General features: G+C 32.8%; 1 protein-coding gene across 3 annotated transcripts in view; it reads right to left on the bottom strand.

Moving 5' to 3' along the window:
• The window catches only part of HPSE2 (heparanase 2 (inactive)), a 538,231-nt gene that overhangs the window by 257,403 nt on the left and 263,016 nt on the right, over positions 1 to 17,812 (bottom strand). The gene's annotated exons all lie outside the window — the stretch shown is intronic.

Raw genomic sequence — 17,812 nt, 5'->3', positions numbered from 1 at the left:
GCTGAATAGAAGTGGTAAAGGTGGACATCCTTCCTGTCCATCAAGGGGAGAACAGTTAGTCTTCCATCATCAAGCATTACAGTGTTTTTTTTTTTTCTGCAGATGCTTTTCATCAGGTTGAAAAAATTTCCTTGTATTCCTAGTTTGCTTAGAGTTTTCATCGTTAATAGAAGTTGAATTTTGTTGAATGCTCGAATCTATTGAGATGTTCATATGTTTTTTATTTAGGAAGAATACTGATTTTTTAAATGTAGAACCAGGTTTGCATTCTCAGGATAAATGTTATTTGATTCCTTTTTCAAGTCATTGTATTCAATTTGCTAAAATTTGGTTAAGGATTTCTGATTCTATGTTCATGAGTGATATTTTTTTAATTTATAATGGCTTTGCCTGATTTTGGTATTGGGGTAGTATTAGCTTCATAAAATGAGGTGGGAAGTGTTTCCTCCTCTTCTATTTTCTTGAAAAGTTGGTATATAATTGGTATTATTTCTTCATTATATGTTTGGTAGAATTTGCCAATGAAGCAACATAGGCCTGGAGTTTTCTTTGTTGAAAGGTTTTTAACTATAATTCAATTTTTTTTCTTTAATACAGTACTATACAGGTTATCTATTTTTTCTTGACTGAATTTTGGTAGTTCAAGTCTTTCAAAAGGATTTTGAAAGGAAATCAAAAGAATTTTGTCTATTTCATCGAAGTTATTGATTTTGCAGCATACAATTTGCATCTTATCTTTTTTTTCTTGGTTAGTATGGTTAGAAGTTTGTCAATTTTATTGATCTTTTCAAAGAACCAGCTTCTGTTTTATTGATTTTTCTCTACTGTTATTCTGTTTTCAATTTCACTAATGTCTGTTATTTATTATTTCCTTCCTTCTGCTTGCTTTGGATTTAAATTTTTCCTTTCATAGTTCCATAATGTTGAAGTTTTGATCACTTATGCTTATACAAGCATTGAATGCTACAAATTTCCCTCAAAGAACTGTTTTATCTGCAGCCCACAAATTTTAATATAGTGTATTTTTGTATTTATTCTATTTAAAATATTTTTAAATTTCCTTTATGACTTCCTTTTGATCTTTTTGGGGAATTTTCCATATATCTTTCTGTTGTTGGTTTCAGGTTTAATTCCATTCTAGTCAGAGAACATACTTCGTTTGATTTCAGTCCTTTTAAATTTATTAAAATTTGGTCTGGATTTACAGCCAGAATATGTTCTATCTTGGTGAATATTCTCTGTGCACTTCAAAAGAGTGTGTATCCTGCTGTTGTTGAATTGAGGGTTCCATAAATGTCAATCAAGTAAAGTTGGGTAATAGTGCTGTCAGGTCTTCCATACACTTATTGATTATCTGTCCACTTATCCTATCAATTATTGTGAAAGGAGTACTGAAGTCACCAGGTAGAAATATGAACTTGTCTATTTCTCCTTTCAATTCTACCTGGTTTTGCTTCATATATTTTGTATCTCTGTTGTTATGTGCATACATACTTAGAATTGTTATGTCTTTACAATGAATTAACCCCCTTATTATGTAGTGTTCTTCCTTACTCCTGGCAATATTCATAAATTACATATGTAATTTAACATTTATGGTAGTCCTATTAAAAAAAGTAACAGAGAAAAATGGATGAAATTAATTTTAAAAATACATTTTCTTTAGCCTCGTACATCCAAAATATTATCATTTTGACATATAGTACTGGCCACATTTCAAGCATTCAATAGCCATATGTAGTTAGTGGCTACTGTATGAAACAGCATACATTTAAAGCAATGTTTCTCAACTTCTTTGATGATGAGTCACTTTGAATTTTTTATTTTTTTTTCCACTTTGAATCCTTGTTACATATATAGATTAATAAGCTTTTCCCCTGATAATTTTAATTCAGTAAGTTTGGGTAGAGAACTCCAAGAATTTGTGCCACTTCAGGTGATTCTTATTTTCAGGGAAACTTGGGATTCATAGCAGCAGAGCATGGATCATAGCTCATGTAAACTTTGAAAGCAAATATTCTCGGTGGGCTGGATGGAGCCAGACACATAATAAAGAGATCCCGGAACATGAAAGAATTGGTGGTCAGTTTTAGCTTTCTCCAATCTCCCAATTCTGTTTCTTTCCCCTTACCTCAAGGATATTTCTATTATCTGCAATGTCTTTTCTTTTTTCCTCCCAGAAAAATTGATTTTTGATCTATCATTCTTATCAAGAGATAAACGATAATGGTGTCACTCACAAGACTTCAGCTACTTAAACACAAACTGGGATCAAAGACTCATGACCAGGACTTGAAATATTTTCTTCCTACAAATCATATAAAAGCCCAGAAATTCCAGCATTTTTGGTCTCTAAACTAAATCTCGTAGAAATAAGATGTCTCTATTTTAGGCAGTGTCACAGTCATTAGCTTAAATATGGTCATTTTAATAAGCTTCAATTCATCAGTTCCAAAGCATTATAAAGTTGAAGAAGATTTGTTGATCTTAGAATCCTTAAAATTACTTTTCTCCATTTAGATATAAAAGTGGCCCTGCTCCCAAGAATCAAATAGGACCAGATCAATTAAAGGAATGCTATTCAAAAGTAAAATATAATGTTTAAAGATACAGATTCTGGAATCAATCAACATGGGAATGGGTCCCAATTCCACTGCTGACTAGCTAGAACCTAGGCTAATTTGCTTTATTTTTCTAAGACTCATTTTTATCAACTGGAAAATTCTTTGTAGGAATGTTAAGAGATGAATTATAGAAATATATAGGAGTATTTATTTAAAATATTATATATTATATGTTACATATTATATATTATATATAACAATAGAGTATATATTACATTGGTTTATATACTATTAATTATATATTACATATAGTATAAATTACATTTCTGTAAATCATGTATAAAATGTAAAATATATCTATTTATCACATAAATGATTACTTATTAAATATTAAATATTAAATTATGGGAAATTTATCATATATGTATATATTATATGAAGATTATTAATTATATTATTTATGGTAAATTATAGTAAATTATTAACATAGTTATATAGATTATAAACATACACACATATATGTAAAATATATAACTATAGCTACCATTGAGGCTCTCACATAATCACCAGTCTAAAAGAAGCCAAATGATCTACTTATGCAACAACCTACTGTGAGCTCTGTTATATCTGGTCCTGTGTTCGTGCTGCATTTCATAACCAGCTTTTCTGGAAATGACTGCTAAAAATACATTAGATCCTTTGGCATATAATGATACAATAATACACTTTTGCATTGAGCTGATATTCTATGAGTCTGACAGAGTTAAAGGACATTAAAAAGTATCGTTTTTCCCAAGGACTAATAGATGCCCTAAATAATTAAGTCAATTTTATTAGATATTGTTATTAAATAAAAAATCCTTTATTTCATCCCATGAGTTCAGAATTATCTCTCCATAAATAACTTTTTTTGTTGTTATCAGCATTTTTAGAGTAGTATTTTCTTTTGTTTTGTGAATTAATTAACAAATGGTTATGTCTATTAATTTTTAATGACATTATTTATTTCGACATGATTTTGCTTTAATCAATCAAGAAGTATCTGAAAAAGTTAAGGGAGCCAATCTGGCCATATTTGAAATAAAACATTTAAAATTTAGAGGTAGAGCATTGTCCCTACATTGTTATACAAAGAGAGAGAGAGAGACCACTAATTTATTAAGCACCTGCTATGTGCCATTTGTGAACTCATTTCGGCCTCTTGAGGTAATTTTTACCATCTTAATTTAAAACAAAGGAAAACTGAATTGTAGAGAGGCTAAATGGTTGTCTAAGGTTTCTCTGCTAGGACCTGGTTTGAATTTGTTTAACCCGAAAGGCCTCGTGCATGTTAATTAAAATGTTTTTTGTACATTTTCACAGATCCAATTTGTCATGTCATATTTATTACTAAGTACTTTTTGTTTTTCATTATTAAAGTAGTATTTTAAAAATCTTATTTTCCCGTTGTTTGTGGCTAGTATATAAAAATATAATTAATTTCTGTATATTGACCATATAGCCTATGATCTTGCTAAATTTACTTATTAGTCCTACTAGTATTTTTGTAGATTATATAGATCCAATCCATATTGTCTATTAATTTTTTCCATGTTAAATAAAAATGGCAAATATGGGTATTTATCAAATTTGGAGGCTATGACTTGTGATTAAGTTAACAATCTATCCAAGAATGAAAAGGGAAAGGCCACACTTATTAAAATAATAGGAACAGAGAAGACAATCAATTAAGGAACATATTAAGGGCAGACATACCAAACTGCAATTTATGACCTGCTTTACATTTGGGCAATTCTTATGTATTATGATGCTCCACAGTGAGAAGCAGCACAGATTTATTTATTTAACTATGGTAAACAATTTTCTTCAGCAATAGGGAACCAACTAGTAAAATAGTCATTATTTATTATTCCTTAATGTTGTCTCTACCCCCTTCCTGTTTATTATACAATATAACTTATTATTATGTTATACATTTGTGGCCAATAAATTTTAAAATAACTCTGAGATTAGTTATGAAGAGTCATGCTATATTAGATCAACCTTCCTGTCGCTAGAAAAACTGAACTTAAAAAATCAGTGTGAAGACACTAGAGAGTTAACAAGACAATCAAGACCTAAAAGGTAGACCTGTGAAAGAAGGGTATCTTATTGAGGTTAGCTGAATATTTTTGCATGATCTTCTTCTCAAAGCGTTTGCTGATTCACATGCAGTGCAAAGCCAAGAAGGTGCACAGTCTAGGAGAAAGCAGCAGCTAAAAGGCTGAGACACTAAGCACAGTTTTCACAGTCTCACTATGCTGAGATACAACACTTGTTCCAAGCTTTCTGTTGGGACTCTGAAAGAGTGCACCCCAGGAATGAGAAGAAACCAGAAAGACTGAAACAAGTTTCAAATCAGCTCAGTCTAAATGGATTAAGGTAATTGGCCCTTACTCTGTCTTATAGAAACAAAAGTAAATACTTTCTGAAGGAAAATGACATTAAGAGTATGATGGTTTGTGTTGTGTTAACTTAAGTTGGAAACATTTCCCCAAATCCTCTTCCCCATATAGTTCTGGATTAGAGTCAGCCAAAAAAGGAATTTATGGAAGATTTGAAAGGCAAAAGATAAGCAGCGGCCATTACACTCTAAAGGATTTTTTCATGCTCAAAAGTGATTCTCAACTGGAACCCAATGGGTTCTAGTTTGTGCTCACTCTCTCCCAGGAGTGTGGGGTTCAAAATATACTAAATAGTAAAGCAAATGACAACAACACAAAAGATAGGAAATAGATGAATGGGTTTAAAGTATTTTAGGATTCTTGCATTGTCCAGTAAATTATAAAAGTATTAATTCATATCATAACGTAAAAATGTATGCCATAATTTTAGGGATAATCACTAAAAAGTTGTAAAATAATATGTAAAAGCAACCTAGCAGAGGGAAAATGAAATACCAAAAGTTATGAATTTTAAAATTCAAGAAATTAAAGAAAAGGAACACAGAAGAGATAAGATTATTAGAAAAAGGTAAGGTGTTGATATAAACCCAAATATATAAGTAACAATATTTAATGAAAATGGATTAAGAATTCCAATTAAAAGACAAAGATTGTCAGCTGAACAGAAAAATAAAACACAATATATTACTAAAAAGAGACAAACTTTAAATATAAGTATAGGGAAAAGATAAAAGTAACAGGATAGAAAAAAACATACCACGCAAACAAAAGGGAAGTTGTGTGTACCTCTGCATTTCTATCAAACAATGAAAACTTAAAGATGGTGTGGTAGGATGAATAATGGCTCCCTTCCCCCTGTCAAGATGTCTACATCTTAATCCCAGGAACCTGTGAAGATGTGATCAAATTGTAGATCTTGACATAAGGAGATTATTCTGGATTGTTTGGATGGGTCTGGTTTAACAGAATACTCTTTGTAAAAAGGATGCAAGCGGAGTCTGAGTTAGACAGGAGGCAATGTAACAATAGCAGAGGGACAGATCCAAGAGATAGGAATATGCTATGCTGCTGGTTTTGAAGGTAGAAGAAATGAGTCAAAGCATGGGTGCAGCCTCTGGAACCTGGAAAGGGAAGGAAAACGGTTTCCTCCCTGGAGCCTCCAGAAAGAACATAACCCTGGGGGACACATTTTAGAATTCGAATCTCCAGAACTGCAAGAAAATAAATTTGCATTATTAAAGCCACTAAATTTGTGACAATGTGTTACAGTAGCAATAGAAACTAATACAGATGGATTATGACAGGTATAGAAAAATAACGATTAAAGGGTAAATCCACAAAGAAGTTATAATAATTCTAAATTTTCATGCCTGTGTAAACATAGCATTAATGTATAAAGCAAAAGTTAATAGATCTAATAGAACACACAATCAAGTCTACAATCACACAGAGAGATTTTAACATGCCTCTAACAATAACCTTCAAAAACAGTAAAAATCATCAACGAGGATAAAAATATTTAAGAACGCAGTTCACGAACTTTACATAATCAACATTCATAGAACCCTAAAACAGAAAAACACATGCTTTTCAATGAACATTTACCAAAATTAAATATATGCTGGGTCAAAAGGCAAGTCAATAAATTTCAAAGGATTTAAGAATTAATTCTCTACAATGTAATAAAATAAAAAATATTTTAAAAGATAACTAGAAATTAAGCAATGTTCTTTTAAATAACCCACAGGTTGAGGAATAGGTCAAAAGGAAAGTTAGAAAATATCTTAAATTGATTGATAATAAAATATATATATATGTATATATATGAAAACTCGAGGTATATAATGTAGCTAAAGCAATGTACAAACAGAATGGCAAATTTTTAGTCTTAAATACACAGTCTAAAAGAAATTATTTAAGTTTCCATCTCAAAAAGTTAGAAAAAGAATAGCAAACTAGACCCAAGGAAGTACAGTGAAGAAAATAATAAACAGAAGAGCAGAAATCAATGAATACAAAACATATAAAATAGAGAAAATCAACAAGGCCAAAAGTTAGTTTTTTGAGAAGATTAATAACATTGATGAACTCTTGCCAAGTCTGAACAATAAAAAAAGAGAGAATGCACACACAAAAAATATCAGGAATTAAAACTGGCACATCATTGTGGATTGCATACATTAGTAACATATGAGGATAAAATGATAGTCAACTTTTCCCAATGGATTTGAAACTACAGATAAATGGACAAATTCCTATAAAAATCAATTTACCAAAATTGACATTAAAAAGAAATATAGGCAATGGAACAGAACAGATAAATGGACAAATTCCTATAAAAATCAATTTACCAAAATTGACATTAAATAGAAATATAGGCAATGGAACAGAACAGAGAAATAAACTTGCACATACATGGTCAATTAATATATTACAAAGGAGCCAATAATATAGAACAGGGAAAGAATAGTCTCTTCAATAAATGGTGTTGGGAAAACTGGACAACCACATGCTAAAGAATGAAACTGGACCTCTATTTTACACCATACAGAAAAGTTAAATCAAAATGGATTAAAAACTTGAATGCAAGACCTGAAACCATAAAACTCTTAGAAGAAAACAGGTGGTAAGCTTCTTGACATAGGTATTAGGGATGATTTTTTGAATCTGATACCAAAAACAGAAGCAACAAAAGCAAAAATAAACCAGTGAGACTACATCAAACTAAAAAGCTTCTGCACATCAACACAAACCATCAAAAAAAATGAAAGGGCAACCTACTAAATGGGAGGAATATTTGCAAATCATATATCCGATAAGGTGCTAATATCCAAAATATATAAAGAACTCATATAACTCAACAGCAAAAAAGAAAAAAAAATCTGATTAAAAAATGTACAAAGATTATCAAAATGGATCTGAATAGACATTTTTTCCAAAGAAGATCTACAGATGGCTAATAGTACATAAAAAGATGCTCAACATTACAAATCATCAGGAAAATACAAATCAAAACCACAATGAGATATCACACCCATTAGAATGGCTATTATTAAAAAAAAAAAAAAAGGTAAGTGTCAAGGATGTGAGGAAACTGGAATCATTGGGCACTGCTAGTAGGAATGTAAAATGGTAAAACCATTATGGAAAACAGTATAGAGATTCCTCAAAATATTTGAAATAAGAATTATCATATGATCCAGCATTCTACTTCTGGATATATACCCAAAAGAATTCAAAGGAGGGATAAATGCTTGTACACTCATATTTATAGCAGCATTATTCACAATAGCCAAAAGGTAGAAGAAATCCAAGTTTCCATCAACAAATTAATAAATAAACAAAATATGGTATATACATACAATGGAATATTATTCAGCCTTAAAAGGAAGAACATTTTAATGAATGTAACAATATGAATAAACTTTGAGGACATTATCTTAAAGTGATATAAGCCAGTCACAAAGAACAAATACTGTTTGATTACACTCATATGAGGTACTTAGAGTAGTCAGATTCATAAAGAAGGTAGAATGGTGGCTTCCAGAGTTTGGGGGGAGGCAAAATGAGGTGTTATTGTTTAATGAGTATGGAGTTTCCATTTGGCAAGATGAAAAAAATTCTGGAGATGGAAGGTGGTGATGGTTACACAAATGTGAATGTACTTCATGCAGTTGAATTGTACTCTTAAAAATGATTAAATTGGTAAATTTTAGGTTATGTATATTTACGATTAAAAATAAATTTTTAAAATGTGAATCCCCTCAAAAAAAAAAAAAATACCCAAGACACACACGTACACACACACACAAACCATCCCATCCAGCCTTTAATATAAGGGTTTGGATTGCATTTTCAAAGTGATTTTCAACACCACCTAAACTTATGAGATTTTTACCTCTTACTATTCTCCAGTATCACTGGGAATTTTAAGATGTTTCCTTTCTGCCTGTTCTTATTCATTCATTTATTTAATCAGGCAGTCTTGCAGTTAGTTAACAAATATTAGTCTACTATATGCCAAGCACTGAGGAAACTGCAGTGAATGAGGCAGATGCAGTCCCTGTCCTAATGGAGACTACATTCTAGTGGGGAAGACAGAAAACAATAATAAGGGTAATGGAGATGTAGGAGGAGGAGAAGGAAGGAGAATTAAGAGGAGGGGAAAGTGGAGAAAAAAAGGATAAGGAATAGGAATTAATGACAAGGAAGGGACTACTTTTATCTCTCACTATTTTCAGGATCATGCCTTCCTCTATTTTATGGGCAAATGGGCAAAAACACTGTCTAACCAATGTACTGTATACTTGAAACTAATAAAAAAATGGATAAAATGGTAAATTTTGTTATGTATATTTTACCACAATAAAAAGACAAAAAAAAATTGATATTATGTCAAATAAACTCTATGGAAAAGCTGTGGAAAACAAACAAACAAACCCCTATGATTTAGAAACAAGAGGCTTCAGTGTGAAAATAGTAGGTTCAATGACACAATCTCAGGGGTTATACCCTACTGGGGAAAAGGAGAAAAATTTACAAGAAAGAATTATTCTTTACACTTCCTGATTCTAATCTTACGGTGAAAATGTTTGTGTAGACACAAAAAAGCTGAGTAACAAAACTTCTAACATTATGAGAATTTTTTTCACTTTAACTAAGAAGTTTAAAAAATAAACAGCCATCTTGTATGTGTGAAAAGACTTGATGGTTTAGAATATTCTTTGATTTAACATCTCTTGGTTAACAGCAAACACATATTTCAGCCCTAGAGAGCATGATTCTTCCCTCAGAAACAATGGGAAAGCAAGCCCATGCATTTTCAATAGTGGACATGAAATTCAATTTGACTCACAATAGTCCATGCAGATTTTTTCCCAAGTTATTTTTATATTAAGGCATGCTTGAAAAATTTCAACCCAGATTTAGGTTTAAGTTTCCCAGACTTAGTAAGTAATTGCTGCAGTAATGAGTTCGTATGTCTTAATTTGGTCTGCTCCAGATGTTAACATCTAGATTGTTTGTTTTTCATTCTCCACTCCTCTGCATTTCCTTGTAAAAGAGTACATTTGTAAACATTCTGATTTTTTTTATATTGAGGGGGTGCAAGAAAGCAGGAAGAAGTAGAGTGGGCAAGATGTTTAGGGGCTCACCTGCTATGTCAATTTGAGCAGCTTGTCTACTACAGAGAAGCTGGGGGAGGACCAGATTTTACCTTCACAGACGCCATGCTATATTAACAGGATGGCCCTTCTATATTAACAGGATGGTGTGGTGCTAAGGAACGTATATTCAGAGCTGCTTCTCCCAAGGTACTGTATTGGTGGTCTTCTTCGGGAAATAAAATCACCATGGCTGTGCTGTACCACAATTCAACTTTACTCCTCTCTACCCCATATTCACTGATCCAGAGAAATGAGCCCCGTTCTATAAACCAGCACAACTGAATAACAGGAAAAACTTGGCTTATACATCCAAGCTAATAAAGCAATGCACTGATAGAATATATTAATAAGAACCTGCCTTTTAGGCCCAGCTGGTAAACAGCTGGTTGGCAGCTGGGAGATCTGGGATTGTTCTCTAACAGATAAGGGAGACCTTGCTCAAGGGCAGTGGTTCTCAAATTTTATTGTGCATGAGAATCAGCTATAGTGCTTGCTAAAAATGCAGATTCCATGGTCACAGGCCTAAGAATTCTGAGCCAGAAGATCTTGGATAGAGCCCAGAAATATGCCTTTTTAATAAGCAGCCTTAGGTGATTCTGATGCAGGTGGTGGGAAACCACATTTTGAGAAGTACTGCTCCTCAGAGCTACTAATATCATCATTCAAGATCTTTAGCAGCTGAAAAGATAAATAGAGCTTTCAACCAATCTTTCTGCTTTGTTTTTGACAGCTGAGTCCAATCCACAGCTGGTAAAGAGGTTGGATAATGACCATAGATAGGTTTGATCCCTCGGTATAAAATGCTTAAAGTGGTTTGGGGACCTCTGTTTCTCCCTCCATCAATAATGGAATTGGAAGAGGGCCACAGACTGGGCTTGAAATCCAGCTGGCACAAAACTTGGAAGACAATCTTCAGTGAAGTCTGGGTTCAATATCTAACTGTTAAAGAGTTTGGCTGTCCGCCTTGTAGTGTGTAGTCAATCTTCAATTGGTATAATGCTTTGATAACACATGAGCAGCATGGGTTAAATCCAGAAACTGTAAAGAACTTAGATAAAAGTCTTAGACCCAAAGTTTGGTCCCCAAATGGCATGGAGCTTGGAGAATATTTGGGAATGAATTTAATCCTCAAATGGTAAGAGTTTTGGATGTCAGGAATGAGGTCTGGGTTCAATCTCTTGTCATTAAAAAGCTTGGAAGACCAGCCTGTGGTCTGGTTTCAATCGTCAGATGGTAAAGAGTTCAAATGACAACAATGGTTTCTAGGTTCAAGTGAAAGCTGACAAACAGCTTGAAATAAACTGTAAGATCTGGGTTCAATCTCAAAATGTTAAGAGTTTAGATAATTGTCATGAGGAATGAGTTCAGCTTGGAGGATTCTAAAAGTCTAGGTGAGGTAGCTAAGAATCTGCACCAGATGATTAGAGACAACTGTGGTCATGATCCATGTGGGAAAGGATTTAGATAGTGGTTACTCTTTTCAGATTACGAGAAGAGGGGGTGCCCAGACACCATTGATCTGGGGCTACACAGTTAATGTAGAAAGAAGCTTGAATTCCAGCCATGGGGTAAGAAAATTTATATACATGTACTAGGTCATGGGCTAAGTTTGCAATAGAATATTATGGGACATCTTAGTATCCATAACTATGGAGATGCAGGCACCAGGCCTGGGAATGAGATTCCTGAAATAATGGAGCTCTTTTGCCAGGACTTTTGCTGACAGAACGACTGTTTTATATGGCTCGGAGAGCAGATGTCTGAAAAGCACTGAAATCTATGATGTGTGTTCTTAAGTGGGATGACAGCTGGCACCACTGCATAAAATCTTGTTCCTACTTTTACAGTTTCACTAATACTCTTCTTTCTGATTATTCTGATTTATCAACAAACTCTATCCAGCACATTCAGGAACTTTTTAAAAGCATATTCAAATAGTCCAGAGGCACTCAGCTCTCCAAACACCTAATAACAATCCATGAGGCTCTTAGAGACCAGCTCCTTTAGGGAAGAAGCAAAAATCAAGCCATGACTACCAACTAGTTTTCTTTCTGAAGATCTTTATTATTTGACCTGACAATTCAACTGAATTCAAAAAAGATGGCTTCATTAGGGTACTGATTTAGAACATGGATATATCTGCCAAAACTTTCTCTGCCTCTTGAATCTAAGCATGTTCTGAAGAATACCTTTTAAGGAATAACCATGCTTCAGACTTCTGGAATATATTAGGCATTTGTTTTAAGACATTGCTATTGAAAAATATTGTTATTAATAGGTAACATTTATTGAGCATTTATTATGTCAGGTATTATATGAAATATTTTATATGTACTAACTTATTTAATCTTTAACATAACCCTATAAAGGAGGTCTTGTTATTATCCTCATTTTATAGATAAGGAAACTGAGATACAGATGTTAAGCAAGTTACCTAAGATTACAGAGGCACTGCTGTGTACACCATATCACTTATTTTTAAGCATAAAGACTACATTTTCCAGAAATTAAGTTGTAAATTAAGTTGTGATTAAATTCAGCCAATGAGGAACATAGGTAGAAGAGATATCTACCACTTTTAAGCCTAGACTTTGGAAGCATCTGTTAAAATCCTCAGATTTTTTATAACCCTGCCACAGTAAGCATAGAGGCCAGTGCTTCAGATGATATAACAAGATGGATGAGGGCTGCTTAACTTGCCTTAATCATACCGCAAGCAAGAAATAAATCTTAATTGTGTGAAAGTACTTCAACAAATATAAGATGCTACTGATTACATTATCCACTATTACTACATTTATATCACTAAAAAAGAAAAAAAATGTTGCCAAATAAACAATAACACTGAACTTATTGTAAAATACATTCTTATTTCAGAGATGTTGATTGTGAATAAATGAAAGGGCTTAGTTTCCTCACTATCAGGGCTCAGGAGGCAATTTCAAGAGGCTCCAACTAGTTAAGATGGAGCAATATAAGCTTCGAAAAGGATAATAACTACAATTGACTGGAACACACAAAATATATTTGTCCATTAATTCATAGTGATATTTTAAAAACCAATTGGTCGCCTTTGGAGAATGATAGAGAACTTAATTATCTTGAAAAATAGTAAATAAGAGAAAAGAATCACTTATCCTACCTTTCCTATATTAACTGTATCACTGAGTAACCAGTAGATGTGAGAAGTAGATTTTTATAAAAGTATTCCAACCAATGAATTAAAAATAAATGATAAAATATCACCATTTTGCAATCTTCAATGATTTAGTGCATTTGCGCACTGAGCAACAATAGTTGCTATCACCATAGAAAAGAGACACAACCAGATATCATGTCTCTGTTAATGAAAAAAACTCAAAACCACCTATAGACTTGCCCAGAGATTCTCAAAGTGTAACTAAAGATCCTAGAACCCTTTCAGGGGATCTGTAAGGTCCTTATATTTCCAACTACAAATCTGTGTGAGGCCAGGTTTTCTTCATACACTTCAAATAAAACAACATAATGCGACAGATCGAATGCAAAAGCAGATATGGCTTCTATTAAATCAGACATTAAAGAAATTTGCAGAAAAATATAAAACAATGTCATTCTTCTCAGGAGACCTTTTTCCATTTTGCAATTTCATTTTAAATTACTTACGATTTAAAAATGTTATTTATGTTAACATGTAATAAGTTTATTAATGTTATTTTTAAATAAATTATTACCTAAATATTTTTAAACTCAGTTTCCATTTCTAATATGGCAGATATTGACTGACATGATTCAAATAAAGAAAAGCTTTTGTGAGGTCTTCAAAAAATTTTAAGAAATAAAGAAATCCTGAAATTAAAATGTTTGAGAACTGTTTGTCCTGTCAAAGAGACCGACTAAACCTGAATCTGATCAAGCCTCTGGACTCATCTGTCAATTTTCAGGAAATCCAGAGGACAGAGAAACATGTTGAACTGCAACATAAGTATGTAATCAGCACAATTCAGACTGTGGGAAACTCTAGGTCAAATGCCCTGGATTCTTCCACAGACACACAGGCAAACTATTAAGGAATAGAAAAGGACATAGGAAGACTTATCCAAAGAGACTTTAAAAATATGAATTTTTTAAATGGGCAAGACTAAACTACAGTGTTTAGGAATACATGCTTGAGTGATTAAAGTATACAGAAATCCAAGAAATTGATTGCTATAATGTTATTTTGAAGAGGGAGGGGGATTAACTGGAGTGGTGCACACCAAAGGAATTCAGGATGTTTAAAAATGTTTTACTTCTTGACCTCAGTGGTGGTTATAAAGGTGTTCACCTTATAATAACTTATCAAGTCCTAAAGATTCCATTTTAGAATTAATATTATATGGTAAGTTTTCATGCCACTCAATCTTTTCCAGTGTAGGAACAAGTGCAAAGCCTGTCTGCTTAACCATTATGCTGATGGATGTGTTACAATTTGAAAAGATCACTTTTCAATTATATATTTAAAAGGTTAGATACTAGCTCTATGCCTCTCAAGTTCTTATGTCTGTAACTCTCTAATCATGGGTCCTCATATCTTTTCTTTGGAATCTAAAACCATCTTTAAAAATGAAATACAGTTATATACCAGTTAACAATGGGGATACTTCCTGAGAAATGCATCATTGGGTGATTTTGTCATGGTACAAACATCATGGAATGCCCTTACACAAGCCTAGATAGTATAGCCTACTAAACACCTAGGCTATATGATATAATCTATTGTTCCTAGGCTAAAAACCTATACAGCATATTATCATACTAAACACTAGAAGTAACTGTAACAGAATGGTAAGTATTTATATATCTAAACATATCTCAACATAGAAAAGGTACAGTAAAAATACAGCAGAAAAGATTAAAAAAAATGGTAGACCTCTATCAGGCACTTTCCATTGAATGGAGCTTGCAAGACTGGATGTCAGTGGAGGTGTGAGTGAATGTGAAGGACTATGACATTATTGTATACTACCATAGACTTTATAAACACTGTACACTTAGGCTAGACAAAATTTATACAACAACATGAGATTAAATCAAGCACAAGAGAAAATGATGCACAGTAAACAGGAAATGTATAAGGCTGCTGCTGGCATAACACAGTATACTGTTTTATAGCAATTTTTTTAATAAGTAGAAAGAGTACACTCTAAACTAATGATAAAAAGTGTAGTAAATACACCAGCAGGTAATATAGTCATTTACTACAATTATCAAGTATTATTACTTTACATAATTGTATGCACTTTTATACATCTGGCTGTGCAGTAGATCTGTTTACACCAGCATAGTTCTTACCTCATAGGGGAGAAGAAACCTCTCATCAGGTTTGTAAAGTTCAGTTTTTAAAAAAATCGAGGAAATTTGATAAAATACTAATCAATGACAAATCTGGGTAGTAGATACATGGATATTCATTGTATAATTCTCTACATTATTTTGTATGCTTGAACTACTTCATAATTTTTAAAAAATCAGAAAAGCGTATGATATGTTTCAGACAAATTCCTAAAGAAAATAGTTGAAATTATCTCCAATACCACAAGTTGGAAATACTATTTCTCTCTAATCTCCCATAGTAGTTTGTACCTCTCACCTATGGTTCAAACCCTGCTATAATTGACTTTTAAGTCAGACATACCTGGGTCTAAATCCCAGCTCCATAGCTTACTAGTTCAGTGACAAAAGACAAATTATCCCTTTGAGCCTCTGTTTTCTAACCTGTGAAGTGGAGACAGTAGTGTGCATCTCACTCTTTTATTGTAAAGATTATCTACATTAAAATATAATAATAAGGTACATAGAGCCTGGCACATAAGAGCTGAATGTATTGTGTCATTGCTGTCTACCTATAACATTTCATCATCTCTTTTAGAGGAGGATCCAGGTCTGATGCATTGTTATGTTCCTTACAGCACCTAGCACAGCACTAGGTGTTTGAATGATTATTAAAAAAGTATAGGGAGGTGTACGTTCCTTACACTCCTCCAAAGCAGAGCTCTCCTGACAATGGCATAGGGGCACATCTGTGGATCCTATATACAGTCTTCACTCAGCTACAGGAGTTTGGAAATTTATGATCTAGTCTATATTTAAAATTCACAAACCATCTAGAGAATTTAATATAAAACTATAATAGATCAGTTCTAGAAATAGTGAAAAATATGTGATTCACATTTTATTAGAATATGTCTTTACTAATGTAGGTAATGAGCCATTAAAGAACATTCACTTTATTCATTTAGACATAATTAAAATATAGAAACTTTATAAATTAAAAGCCAAAACCAAAGCTGTGCAACATTAAGACTGACGATTTGAATGCAGAAGTCAGGAGAGATAATTTTCTCATGTTACTGATATATGGTAACTCAACCAACATAGTACTGCTGTTGTATTTGATATCAGTTATGAGGCTCTAAACTCTTATAAGATTCAAACCCTTCCCAAAATCTCACCAGTATTCTATACTCGAAAGGTAAGACAGAGATTAGAAAAAGTAATAGATTATAAAAAGGTGAATAAAACTTTTCTAATCATAAATTCAAATTAATCATTTATCTATTAAATATAATAGAACACCCACAATGTTCAAGACACCATACCAAGATCTAGGAAGTACATACAAATAAGAAATAATCTGGAACCCTGTCCTCCAGATCCTTATAATTTAGTAAGAGAGATAAGGCATACATATTAATGATTATAATAAAAGGTATATGTTAAGTGACCCAGTAGTGCTGCTGGGGTTCAAAAAAGGGAGGACTTAACTTTCACCTGGAGGAAGAGGCAATGATGTTAAATTAACATTTCCAAGAGTGGCATTTAAGATCATCTTTGGGAAGCAGAAATGGGAGGAACTAATTACATTTAAAAATATTTTATAAGACATGTAAAAATATACATTTGCATTTAAAAATGTACATTCTTATTTAAACTTTATGACGATCTTCATTTGGATTTCATTTTTTCACAGATAAGGACATTGGGGCTTAGAGAAATTTAGTGACTTGTCCAAGATCCTACAGTTGGTGAAGTTAAAAACAGGTTATCTTATTTCATGTCCATTGTTCATTCCAGTAAACAAATTATTCTTTAATTAAGAACGCTCTCTGACTATCTGGATAGGGCAGGAAATCATTTACAAGGAAAAGTGAATTAATAGTTCAGCTGACTGAACTATATAATGAATAAAGAAGAAAAGCAAAAAATATGGTTGAAAATAGGCAAGGGAAGATGGCAGGTCTAAAAAAGCAAGTTATTTACGTTGAACTTTATTCTTAGATGTTAAAAAGTTCTGAGCAGAGGTGAACCATGAAGTATAAAAGTATGAAGGGAGACTAAACCTGACAGCACATTGAAAATGGATGCGAGAGGTGATAAGCTAGAAACAGAGATAGCAGTTGGTCGCTTTTACAATATTGAAGGAGATATAATAAGGGCTTGAGCTGGGGTGATAACAGTGAGAATAGAGAAGAGGAGGGAAGGAAGAGACTCAGGGTTTGAAAACTGATTAGATTGGGGAAGAGACAAAAGACGAAAATAGGCTTTGGAGATGGCTCCAACTTTTCAAGCTGAGTGGCTCAGAGGAGGATAGTGTCATCAACTGAATCGTGAAATGTAG

Source organism: Pteropus alecto, unplaced genomic scaffold (genome assembly GCF_000325575.1).
Source record: "Pteropus alecto unplaced genomic scaffold, ASM32557v1 scaffold88, whole genome shotgun sequence".
Classification (NCBI taxonomy): domain Eukaryota; kingdom Metazoa; phylum Chordata; class Mammalia; order Chiroptera; family Pteropodidae; genus Pteropus; species Pteropus alecto.
Note: the sequence above shows the minus strand (reverse complement) of the source record. Positions and strands in the feature narration are given on the sequence as shown.